General features: G+C 36.3%; 2 pseudogenes; both read right to left on the minus strand.

Moving 5' to 3' along the window:
* Nucleotides 1-7,432: 7,432 nt before the first annotated feature.
* Nucleotides 7,433-9,100, minus strand: LOC146465751 (uncharacterized; annotated as a pseudogene).
* A 39-nt stretch (nucleotides 9,101-9,139) lies between these two features.
* LOC146465752 (uncharacterized) lies at nucleotides 9,140-10,093 on the minus strand (annotated as a pseudogene).
* Nucleotides 10,094-13,342: the final 3,249 nt, after the last annotated feature.

Genomic DNA, 13,342 nt, shown 5'->3' on the forward strand with positions numbered 1-13,342 from the left:
CACTTGTACGTAATTTTACACTGATATAAGAAAAGGAAAACACAAAAATGACAGTGTATTTCACTAAAGGATTCCGCATTAAACCGTGGTGGTTAACGACGCAACTCGTATCATATCCGCGCATATTATGTATAAAACCGTGGTTTCCACTGAACCTTATTTTCTATTTGAACTTTATTTCATCACTAAGTGTACATTACATTTAAAAGTACATTAAATGTATAAATTAATACAGAGAAATGAAACTTCTTTCACTAAATACACTGGACCGCGGGTAGCGAAAGCCATTAATCGAAGCGGGCAGAGTAAGACAAGTAAAAGATATAAATAAGGGATAAGAATATACTAAGAGAAAGAGACCATTTTAAAACACAGACAAATAAAAAATACAGTAACTTTTCGCGTGCAACCCTAAACGAGACCTTTACGGCTTAATATAATGGTGTTTTGCCCAGAACACTCTAAGTGAGACCAAAATCCTAAATTTACACCCCTAAGCGAGACGACGAGCATCCCCGCCCCTTTCATATGAGAGTCCCCCCCGGGACTTTACTGAGTTTTGTAGGGGTGTTTGCACTCTTGTTACCTTTCGTACATTGTCGTGAGCTCTCGTCACCTATCTGTCGTTCTTGTCCACTTACTTCTACTCCAGCGCGCTATCGACTTCTCATGCACCCACTCGTAAGCTATGCTTAACCTTACAGTGCTCTCGTTAAATTCATAGGTTCTCGTTGTTTCTCTAGCACCACGTCAATTCCCATGATCTCTCGTTAACGTAACTCCCGGCATGCACTCTCGTCATCCCTCGTGCACTCCCTTCTACACTCGTGTGTTCTCGTCTTCTGAAGGCTTGGATACACAGTGCAATATTGTATCCAACATTTCGAGCAACTTCTAAAGTTCACCTGTCCCCTCTCCGCAAAAAAATTTCAACAAAAATAATGTTGCAACTTGGCTGAGCCTTTACTTTACTACGCTCTGGTTTAATGTCGAATTTACTCTCATCCCTTTTCCTTTTCGATCTCCCTCGAACGTCCTCGTGGTGTTTCAACTTAATTTCCAACCCGCGTTACTTTTGTGTGTTTTCATAAACGCTCCAATGTCGTCGTACGTCCTCTTGCGCCGTTTTTGTTTTATAAAAAGTTTAATCATTCGAACTAGTGATATGCTCTGTTGAAAAAAGTTATTTTCCAGCCAAAAAACTTAGAAAAAGTACGGGCGCTCAAAATATGCATGCACCGTTTTTTTCTTTTTTTTTTTATTTTAAGGTAATTAAAGGGGCTATGTCAGCTGGGGGACATGCGCAGTTAGCGTCCGTGCGTTGATAGAACCACTTTGAAGTTGTTGGCCCAACTTTTTCAAATACAGTCGGAGAGTTCAGGAAGCTGACGCCCTTTTCATCCGTGCCTGAATCGCGTTCATCTTTGGAAAGTTAGCTAATCTTTTTATTTACAAAGATTCCTCTGTATTTACAGACGCTGTTTGTTGCAATATTTCTGAAATCGTTTGCTCTTGGAGCTCTATTAATGTGGATTTGCGGTGTCCACTCGCGGCGGCCGTCGTTCTGGCTTCGGGCAAAAAAGAATATAAGACAGCAACGGCACAAAACATTAAGTTTGGAATTGAGGACACCAAAGGATTTGCCTGGCTTGTTATTAGTTTTATTAGACCTCGCTTGACCTCGATATTGCTATGAATGCATTGACATATGATGGGTGTAAATCAGACATGAATACAAATACTTCTTTGATTGTTTTGACAAGCCGACTTTCTCTTCGTGCCACAATTGTGTGTATAAATAAATCAGTTACGTACAGTGTAATTTCGTAGTTTTGCAGGGGCAACCGCGGGTTTTGGACGTAATTTTTAGAGCACAAGTAGTTTTGCAATTGCAAGTATCGGCATATAAACAAACGGAACTCACACGTAAGTCACACGTATTAAAAATATTAAAAGACTTCTCCGCCAAACAATCGTACACCACTTCGCAAAGAAAATTTTGTGAAAGTTTTAGGTTTTCTTGTTGCCAAATTTTAGTCTTCAATTTTAGAAAATTATTCTATGAAGTAAAGTTTCATTTTCGAAGTGGTGTACACTAAAAAAGCGACATGGTAAGCTGTTAAACAGTTTGGTAGCAGAAAACAATTTGATCATCACGAAACTTTTGATAACAAACCAATAGAATAAGGCGATGATTTTGTTCCCCAAACTTAAACTAACTTTACAACAGCTGCAAAACCATTTAGCTTGCCACGTCGCTTTAAAAGAACTTGTTCAACTAGCAAGTGAAGTCAGCAAAGACTAAGAGCTTAAACTGTTGCAGAAGAAAGGTCGATATTAACGAGTGAAAGTATCATTTTGGTTTAAATGATCAAGTTGGAAGTTCATGATGTTTTGAAATATTACGAATTTTTTTTTGAAATTCTTTGTACTTTGAATTTCTCAAGTTCTCATGCCTAATCCATGTTTTCAAATTCAAAAATAATTTTTCTGGTCAATCCATTTTCCACTTATTTTGAGTGAACATTTTGGAGAATATCGATACAATATCTATAATGATATTTGGTCTGTTTGCTCTTAAGCTTAACACAATGTTGATAGTTGAAGATAATTTCTCTTCATTAACGTTCCAGTTCCAAATAAACGTTTTGCAAACATCTAGAATTTTTTCTACATATAAACTAAGGTCACAGCTGGTTCGTTTATTTGCTAATAATATTTAAAAATTTGATGATTAACAACACAGTTTTTTTGAGTTTATTTGGTGCAATTATTGTTTATTTTTGGAAATATTTTTGATGATATAAGCTCAATTTCTTTTCTTCTTTGACAGCACATAATATTTTGGTTTCTATTTCGAGTTAAAAATACGTCATTTTACTCGTTTTTCTTGTCCCACGCAACACTGAGTCAGTTGAACAAGATCTTAAACATAAAACTTTAATACTACAAAACTAACGTCTAGTTGAAAAAATGGAAAATAAAGAAACTCAAATGCCAAACTAATGATCCCCGTCTAAATTTTCCCACCGATACGAGTAAGAAATATCGGCCTGAAATTTAAAATAGTGTATTTTGCGCCAATGATTTAATTATAGTCAGCAGGACCACAAAAGACATAGTACAGATTAGCTTTGCTATATGCGGGTTGTACATTTTTCTAATTTGTTAAATTTTAAATTATCGAAATAAAATGATTGATTGGTTGATTGATTGATTGATTGATTGATTGATTGATTGATTGATTGATTGATTGCAGATTATTTTACCAAGTTTCACTTGACTCTAAAATTCTGAAGTAAACTTTTCATTTTCAGAAAGAAGTCTTTTCAATTGTATATGATTTTAGATTTTTTCTGCTTCAAGATTTCCGATTCGGCAAAAACGTTAATTTGTAAGTTCACCAACTTGATGTTCCCAAAACTTTCAAGACGATCAAACTCGAATTTGTCCTGGTTTACAGTACATTTGAAGCCGACCAGAAGAAACTTATTTCGCCTATCGGCTGCAATATATAATTTGTTGTATTCTCGTAAAAATTCCAAAATAATTACCAAATACGATATCTGGAGAATAATTAGTTGGAATAAGGAATAAAAAAACTGTGGCCTAGTTTTGGTATTAATAGTGTTCAAAATAATTTATACAAAGAAATCAAACAAACCGCACTCGGTATAACTTAAATGAAATTACATTCTTTTTTTGTTTTCACAATTTCATTCAATTTGATTTAAGAATTTCATAATATTTTTGAACGTGAAATAAGTGTGAACAGCATACACAACTCCGTTGAACGTAGCCCATTCATTTTTGTTTTACAGCAAAATTTGAATTGAAATACAATGCAATTGTAAAATGTTCCGTGGAATATTTCAAAATGAATTTGAATTTTGTAAATAACTCGGTTGAACGCATAATCCATTCAATTTCTTTTCACAGAAAAATTTGAAAATTCAAATACAATGCAACAGAAAGTAAAATGCCCTGTGGAATGTTTAAAAATGAATTTGAATTTTGCGCCTTTGCTGAAAGCGCAATAAATTTCTTCAAAGTTCACCCTTTTTGTGTTACCTCTATTATTTAAATCAATTTTTTATCAAAATGGCGAAAGCCTTTTTTTCTTGGCTTGCAAAGTTCTAACAAAAAACTGTTTCCGAACCGAGAAGCGATTTACGTGGAACTTAACATCAAAAGTGCATTTTTATTTTATTTATCTCTGCCAGAATTAAAATGCTGGGAAAATCGTTCAATCTTTTGTGGTCCACAACTCTAATGTGGTGCTGAAGACGTTCGCAAGATGTTAACTGAACATTATTCCAACCAGACGCTTGTTTTATCATACATATTACAGCATGTAAAGGGAACATAAGAAATATCAGAAGGTTCCTACATAATGTTTCTTCTTCAGTAAGTGATAAAATTTTGGCCTGGGAACTTGTCGTTTAATAAGTCAAATGTTTGACGCAAGACTTTAACAATTTAATTTGCAATACAAGTTTCCATGGGGATCCTCTTTAAAGCCTTCTGTTCCCTTGACAGCAGTAAACGGAGGTGGAACTGCTAAGTGTAGATACCTAATTTTAATTTTTGTTCTCGTCGCGAATTGGCCAAAACTCGAGAGTTTATTTTGAAATTTGAAGCTTTCAGTTACTTCGTAATTCAGTCAAAAAATCAAGGTAATCAACAAAATTTTAGTTTCCATTTCACACACCAAATGATACAGAATTTTGAATATTTTTGTAGATAATCAGGCAATTTCAAATGGAATTTACCAAAACGAAGAGAAGTCCAATACTGAAGAATATATTTTGAAATTTAAGTGTCCATTTTTTTAAGGTCGTCAACACGATTTCAAGTCACAGACCAAATGATATTAAATTTGGAAGATTTTTTATATATAATCAGGCAGTTTGATGTCAAATTAACCAAGACGGAGAGAGAACCAAATAAATAATTTTGAATTTTAAGCTTTTCTTTCCTTTTAAATTCAGTCAAAAGGTTAAGCCCATCCACTTCTCAAACCAAATAATCTATAGTTTTCAAGACTTCTGTAAACAATTAGGTAAATTTATATTGACCTAATAAAAAAAAACGTTTCTTTTGGATGTTTCCAATTCCATCAAATCATATAAAAGCGAAGAAAGAAAATGCAGTTGCTAGTCCCATCTCTAAATATCCTTCAGGCAGTGGGTTGGTGTGCGAGTGTGTCACTTGCTTTAATTGATTGTTTCGACTTAGCCTTTAAGTATGTTTTAGATTTCATTAAAGAAAAGAAAGAAGCAATTTTTCAGTTTTGATCGAGCTGTCCTTTTTGCCAGCGTTATTTTTTTCATTTTCCATTTAAATATACAACTTGCAGTTCTACCTTGGAAACAGCATATAACTGAAAAATAATTTAACCTATTTCTAAAAAGCGCAACACTGAGCGATCGCCGATCTTGACATTTTCAATACATCCCAATTTTGCTTCAATTAAAAAAGGTTAACCAAAGTTTCAAGTTATATTTTTTGGAAAATGTATCATATAAAACAAATCCGTTGACATCGCGAACTGAAAAATGACGGCCTTATTAAACTTTCAATTGTCATTATGGAATGATCTCTCAGAGCTAACGCTAACATGCTTAAACCGCTATGCAAAATAATACCTTAAGGTATATTTCAGAAGTATTAAAAGAAATTCTGCTGCACCGACAGTGTTTTCAAAATTAAAGGGCCATATTTTAATGAACGGATCACCAATTAAATGCTGGTGAATTGAAGATTAAGTAGGACTTTTCACACACCGCCACCATCTTTCATAGGTATCATTTTTTCAATACTTTTTCCTCTTTTCTGATCCTTTTGCTCCTCCTGTCCTGTCTTTATTCTCGTGCAAAATGTCCTTTTTAAAAGTGAAACAAGCAAAACTCATGAGTTCAACAAATATGCCAAAATAAAACCAATACATATGCTTTGTTAAACACTTTGACACTTTAAGGTTCTGAAGCCCTGCTCTCCTCCGGCAACCCCCGAAAAAAATTCAGAATAGATATCCGAGTTTCATTTGGCAGAGCAACGAAAAACAAAAAGCATCAAAAGAAAGTACTGCTCAGTCGCTTTCACTTGAATGGTCACACTTAAGGATTTCGCTCAAAGACTCAAAAGTTAGAACCATCTTGTGCATGCTGTATAGCTTGATTGCACGTGACGTCATGGCGGCCATGCTGGTGGTATGGAACAATAAAATTTTCCATTTTTTCCATTTTTTTCCATTTTTCTCCTTTCTCCAGCGAGGGCCAACTGTAAGTACCCCATACAAAACGTTAGAGTATAAAGACCTTCTTAGGTTTTTGCCGACAAAACCCCAGGTTTCTTCACGTACGTTCAGGCGACGTGTTATAATCTTTGATTCTGACACAAAAATGTCACAGAAATGTTCCTGTGCTGAAAGTAAACGAGAGATGTACGGACTCAATGGCCCACTTATACATGTCATCAAGTTGTAATTGACTCATCTCAATTTTCCTATACACTAAAAAACAGTTGAATAGTTCCGCGGTAGAAGAATTTGACAGTGTAATAAAGGTTTCGATTATGATACAATCACGGGCACAACAGGGCACAGGCGTCCTCTACTGTTAGTAACGTGGAGCAGAATTTACTAGCATTCTTAACATACGTTTATTGAGGACGCACCAGGATCGAGATTATTCTGTTTTGAGACCACAAAGTTGTCAAGTTGTCAGTTAGCAAGATTTATAGAAAGCTTGTTAATGTCGCAATACTTAAAAACTAATTTTAGTTCCTCATTCATGATGGTTTCAAGATGCTGTAACTTATCACATGTGTAGAACATATTTGTGTCATCAGCAAAGATTCGAAATGATAGTTTCTTAGAGCAATTTGGCAAGTCAGTAATATAAAGTAAAAATAAAAGTGGGCCTAGCGTTGACCCTTGCGGTATGCCACAAACAATCGTTTCATAACTGGATTTAGTATTGCCAATCTCAACAAACTGAGTGCGATTATGTAAGTAGCTTTTAAACCAGTTAAAGGGAGTTCCACGTACTCCATAGTGATAGAGTTTTGATAACAGAATGTCATGGTTCACAGTATCAAATGCCTTTGAGAAATCTAAGAAAAGACCACAGGTAACCATTTTCTTATCTAAAGCCTTTTTGAGTGAATCAGTGATTTCTAAAATAGCTTGTTCAGTTGAGTGTCCTTTCCTAAACCCAAACTGATACTGATACAAAATGTTATTTTTTTCTAAGAAATTATTTAGTTGATTATAAATTAGTCTTTCGAACACCTTACTAAAGGGTGATAAAGTTGAAATCGGCCTGTAGTTACCTGTGTTGGTGACATCACCATTTCTGTAAACTGGAGTGACCCGTGAGACTTTCATTACATTGGGCACTATGCCTGATTCAATTGATTGATTGTAAATTTAGGTGAAAAGTACTGACAGTGGATCAGCAGCTAGTTTTATTAATTTGTTAGGTATATCAATTGATGATTTATTTGCATCCAGGGTTTTAAACAAGGTAGAAACTTCAGGTTCAGTGACAGGAAACATAACAAAACTATTGGCTGGAGATGATGTGATGTATTGCAAAGGGTTTTCGTTGCTGTTCTCAATTTTGCTGGCCAGAAGTGGGCCAACATTAATAAAATGTTTATTGAACTGATCTGCAATATCAGCATTATTAGTGTATGCTTTGTTGTTCCTAAAAATTCTTTGCGGTGTAGACTGGGCCTTAGTTTTTCTTTTGATGAGTGTACCAATTAGCTTCCATGTAGCTTTTAAATTACCTTTGCACAGATCAAAGTGTTTACAAAAATAAGTTTTCTTACTGATGTTTTTAAGGTAGTTCAATCTATTAGAATATTTTTTAAACTCACAGACTTTGCACGGATCTCTGGATAGAAAATGCGTTTTATACATAGTATGCTTAATTTTAATAGATTTAAGGATCCCTTTCGATATCCATGGTTTTTGTAGGAGTCTTTGTTTATTTCTTGAGGTTTGTTTTTTTGGTGCATGTTTGTTAACGATCGATTTAAGTGTATCAATAGTGAGGGCAGTTATTTCATGCAAATCAGTACATTGCATAGTAATATCATTCCAATCAATCGCATAAACATCCTGAAGGAATGAATCTGCATTAAATGTACTATCGTCTCTAAAGTACATTTTTTGTTTTTGTTTTTTAACCTTTATGTCAGTCATACAGAAAACTGGTAGATGATCTGAGATGTCAATAGTTAAAATCCCAGAAACCAAACTATTAACTGTATTTGTATAGATATGATCAATCAATGTTGTAGTATGACTAGTGATTCTAGTAGCCTTAGTTATTACTGGTAGAAGATCATGAGAGAAAAGCATATCAAGATATCCGCCTGTTTGCTGATGTGTGTGATGCTTTAAGAGGTCAATATTCATATCCCCCAGGATGTATGCATCATACTTGTTTAGATTTAACTCTTTTAGAAGTTCGTCAAATTTCAATGTAAATTCTTCCACATTTGCAGATGGGTGTTTGTAAACACATCCAAGCATAATGTGTTTCTTATTATTACGAGGGTCTATTTCAACCCAGCATGACTCAACTAATGGGAGATCAATTCTTAGATCTGGTCTGGGAATAGCTTTAAGGTTCTTACTAACATAAAGGGCTGTACCACCTGCAAGGGTAGGTGAATCAGTATGGAAAAGGTGATAATTAGTCAGATCAACATTGGAAATAGAGTTTGGATTCAGCCGGGTTTCAGTAATGGCTATTACATCAGGCCTAGAATCTAGTGAGTAAAACATATCATTTAACAGGGTTAGGTTTTTAGTCAGACTTCTCACATTTCAGTGAAAGAGGGAGATACCTTTGCCTCGGCTATTATTTAGCGCATTATTAACCTTAGACATATTATAATAATCAGAATGTGGGTTAATAAATATCGAATCAGGGTCAGCTTCATCATTTTTATCTGGGTTAGGTAATAAATTATAGAGATCTGAATCCATGAGAGCATGAAATTGCCTAGACCAAATATTATTAATGAAGCTAAATTCCCTATCATCTAATTCGTAAAAGGGTAATATCTGTAATGTGTTCATGTCATGGAATTCGTATATTAGATTTACATAAATTCAAATAAAAAATATAAATATTATACTATTTAGCTCATATTTATTCTCTGTTGCTTATCTGGTCAAGATAGTCTTCAAATTCCTCATGCGTCGTGAAAGCTTCAGTGGCAGATGCATCATTCACTTTCAGCATGATCTTCCCATTACTAGTCCACAAATATTTCACATTGTTCATCCGCTTGTATTCCTTGATTCGTCCGAGGAGCCTTTTTCGGTAGTTGGTCAAGGATTCATTTATGTAGATCTTACTATTTCCAGCGCTTGTTTCAGCGAGCGATTGCGAAGGCAAATGGCTTGTGTTCTTTCCAACCAAATTCTTTCGCTTCTTGTAGACTTCCTCTCTCTTATCTCTCTTTAGAAACTTAACGATCATGCGATTTTTAACTTTTTTGGAGTCAGGAAGCTTGTGCGCTGCAGCAATGTCGCTGTCTTCGATCTCTACTCCTATTAGAGAGCCGATTTCTTTGACAATTTGTTTGGGATTATCATGGGATGTGAGTGGTACACCAGTAATCTCCAAGCTATCTCTCCTTAAGTACTGTTGTGTTTCATCCAGCGAACATTCAATTCGATCAATAGCCTCCACATATTTATCGATCGTTCCCGCCAGCTCACCATACTTCTGCTCGATCGAATCTGAAATCTCTTTGTATTTCTTATCAAGCTTAGCTGTCTGGCCATTGGATTTTTGTATGCTTTCAATAACGGTATCATATTTCTTCGAGATAAACTCCTGCGTCGTCTCTTTCGGTCACAGCGTTGATACTTGACTTCAGCGCCAGGATCTCTGCTTTAATTTCCTGTCTTATTCTAGGCAAAAACTCTTCTTTCCATAATTTCCGCAAGTCTTGTATGCTTAGAAGATCAGTAGGCATAATTGTCAATTGTAGATTTCAGTTCAACGGATTGTAGATTTCAATTTGAAACGGACATCATCAAGCACGTTTCGCCGTCATCATTATGCAAATCAACAGGGACAGGTGACAGGTGACAGGGACAGGTGTCTGTTTCTTGGGCGAGCGCAAAACGCGAGGTAAACGTTACATCAAACGGTATGAGGTGGGTCACCCGCCGTTCTGATGGATAAAAAGTTAAAGCCTGAGTTGCTGTGTTAGCGCTTTCCATGTTACATCAGACAGTATGAGGTGAGCCACTCGCCTTTCTGATGGATAAAAAATTAAAGGCTGAGTTGTTGTATTAGCGTTTTTTATGTTACATCGGACTGTATAAAGTGTGTCATCCGCCGCTCTGACGGGTAAGAAATTAAACGCTGAGTTGAGGTGTTAGCGCTTTCTATGTTACATCAGACCGTATAAGGTGTGCCACTCGCCTTTTTGATGGATAAAAAAATTAAAGGCTGAGATGCTGTATTAGTGTTTTTTATGTGACATAAGACCGTATAAGGTGTGCCACCCGCCGCTCTGATGGATAGAAATTATAAAGCGCTGAGTTGCTATATTAGCGGGGTTCTTTTGTGTTACACGAGAGCATGACACCGATATCAACCATAACACTGGCTGTTCATTTCTTTTTCATTTAATTATTTTAACGAGTTTGCTTCACAGTCACTTCCTTCATTACTTCACCAGTTTTATAGTTTCGCGTCTTTTACTGCTTTTTTGTAAAATACTGACCTTACTGAAAAAAAGTGTTCTTTATGGTCCCCTCATTATGGTTTTGCTATGGTGTGAAAATAGATTTACAATTTGGACATTTCGAGCACAAAGTGAATTTGTTGTGCCCCCTGTTCTGAAGGTGAGTATGGATTGTTCCATTTCATCGTAACTCGAGGGCCGCCCTCCTACACTATGAATGTTTTGACGCCTACCCCCGGAACAATTACCCGGACGATGTACACTGCAAAATCAAGTTAGTCGTGTTTATGTTAAGCTTGAATATTCAAAATTGTGATTGTCTAGCCAAATGCTTTTCTGTGTTAACTAATATCGTCTTGGCTAAGCGAGCCTTACCCTGGTTCTTTCTCTTATATTTCCTTTCTTTGAATGCCTACCATTTCGCATAATTAACAAGCGCCAATTCCTTATAGCAGAAGAATACGTCTCTCAATCTTTTGTCGTCGTATTTTCCTGGCCTCCCTTTCATTAGCGGCCCTTAGCAATCGCCTCCTTTTGTTCCTTGCTTTGCGCATCTTTATTTTTTTTTCCTCTAATGAACTTTCTCGCGACTTTCGTGGCATAACCAACCACAATTTCGAAAGGGCATGCTTTCCTATGGTTCCCGCTAAACAGTACCGTAATATAATTCCGCAGTTGCGGTTCAGGATACTTGTATATGTTCCCGCGTTTCCACAAAGTGATACTTATTATCCAAATTCGAATAGACAGCGGCTTATCGCAAAACAATAGAAAACATTAGGTGGTAAAAATTTGCTTCGAAAGTGAATGTACAACTAGTAGATCTAAACGATGGCGAATAGTTTGCGAGGTTTGTGCACAGGATGCAGACGAGTCGCATCTGACGAAATTCGGGCTAATATTTTTTCACCATACAACTGCAGCGAAATTCGCAGAGTTTAATGAATAAATTAATGTGCAGATTTGTGACTACGACGAAGAACAAAATAACAAGATGCCTATACTGGCATTTACGCGCGATGCTTCATGTGGCCTCATTGATTTCCATTGTGTGCTTCGCAGATTTATAAAACTATCCCAGCTGATGGAATAGTTTGAGTCACAAAGATAGCGTTATGTTGTTTCTCTTGTGTTACGCCTCTTATCGTTGTACCGGAAATTCCAAAACTGCGTGATATTTTATCGTTGTGTTACTAGAAAAAATACCGAAAATTCCTTTCTAATAACGTCATGCCTATGAGTGACCTTTCCTTCGCGCATTGTGGTTCTAAAACTGTCAAACAAAGCACGATTCTTTTTGCAAGAACTCTCCAATTTCCACCGTTTTAAATGTCGAGTGCTTCTTAGAAGTTATTCTTTCGATTTACCGCTTCAAAATGGTTAATTTTCCGTTTGAAAACGGCACACTTGAGTCCACAACATGTTAACAATATGGCCACCACAACTTTAATCCGGGTTTAATGAATTAAGCAAATGATGCTTTCACGTCACACAGGTAAGGGTAAGTGTATCTCCTCCCTCGCGATATAAGCGACAAGAATGGATTTTGATTGGCCTCCTTTTGTTGAAGACAATCAGAACAATACATCCCTACTAGGAGAGGGCAGAGTTTAATGAATAAATTAATGTGCAGATTTGGGACTACGACGAAGAAAAAACACGATGCCTATACTGGCATTTATGCGTGATGCTTAATGTGGCCTCATTGATTCCCATTGTGTGCTTTGCAGATTAAAAAACTATCTTAGGTGATGGGATAGTTTGAGTCACAAAGATAGCGTTACGTCGTTTCCCCTGAGTTACGCCTCTTATCGTTATACCGGAAATTTTATAACCGCGTGATATTTTATCGTTGTGTTACTAGAAATCATACCGGAATTGACTTTCTCGTAACGTCATGCTTCTCAGTGACCTTTCCTTCGTGCATTATGGTTCTTGAACTGTCAAAAAAAGTACGATTCCTTCGCCAGGAACTCTCCAATTTTTAAATGTCGAGTGCTTCTTAGAAGTTATTCAAAATGGTTACATTTCCGTTTGAAAACGGCACACTTGAGTCCACAACATGTTAACAATATGGCCGACACAAATTTAATCCGAGCTTAATGAATAAATCAAATGATGCTTTGACGTCACACAGGTAGGGGTGGGTGGGTCCCCTCCCTCGAGATATAAGCGACAAGAATAGATTTTGATTAGCCTGCTTTTGTTGGAGACAATCCAAACAATGCATTCCTACTAGGAGAGGGCAGAGTTTAATGAATAAATTAATGTGCAGATTTGTGACTACGACGAAGAAAAAAAAAAAACAGAAGAAGGTGCCTATACTGGCATTTACGCGTGATGCTGTGTCTGATTCATTTATTCCAGTTGTATGCTTCGCAGATTGATAAAACTATCCTTGCCAATGGAATAGTTTGAGTCACGATGATCGCGTTATGTTGTTTCCCTTGTGTTACGCTACTTATGGTTGTACCCAAAATTTTGGAAATTCCATTACGATAACGTAAGCGTATCAATGACCTCTTCTCATTCCCATCATGGTTCTAGAACTGTTAAACAAAGCACGATTCTTTCTCCAGGAACTCTCCAATTTCCACCGTTTTAAATTTCGAGT

The sequence above is a fragment of the Pavona decussata genome, unplaced genomic scaffold (genome assembly GCF_977016875.1).
Source record: "Pavona decussata unplaced genomic scaffold, jaPavDecu1.1 SCAFFOLD_155, whole genome shotgun sequence".
Classification (NCBI taxonomy): domain Eukaryota; kingdom Metazoa; phylum Cnidaria; class Anthozoa; order Scleractinia; family Agariciidae; genus Pavona; species Pavona decussata.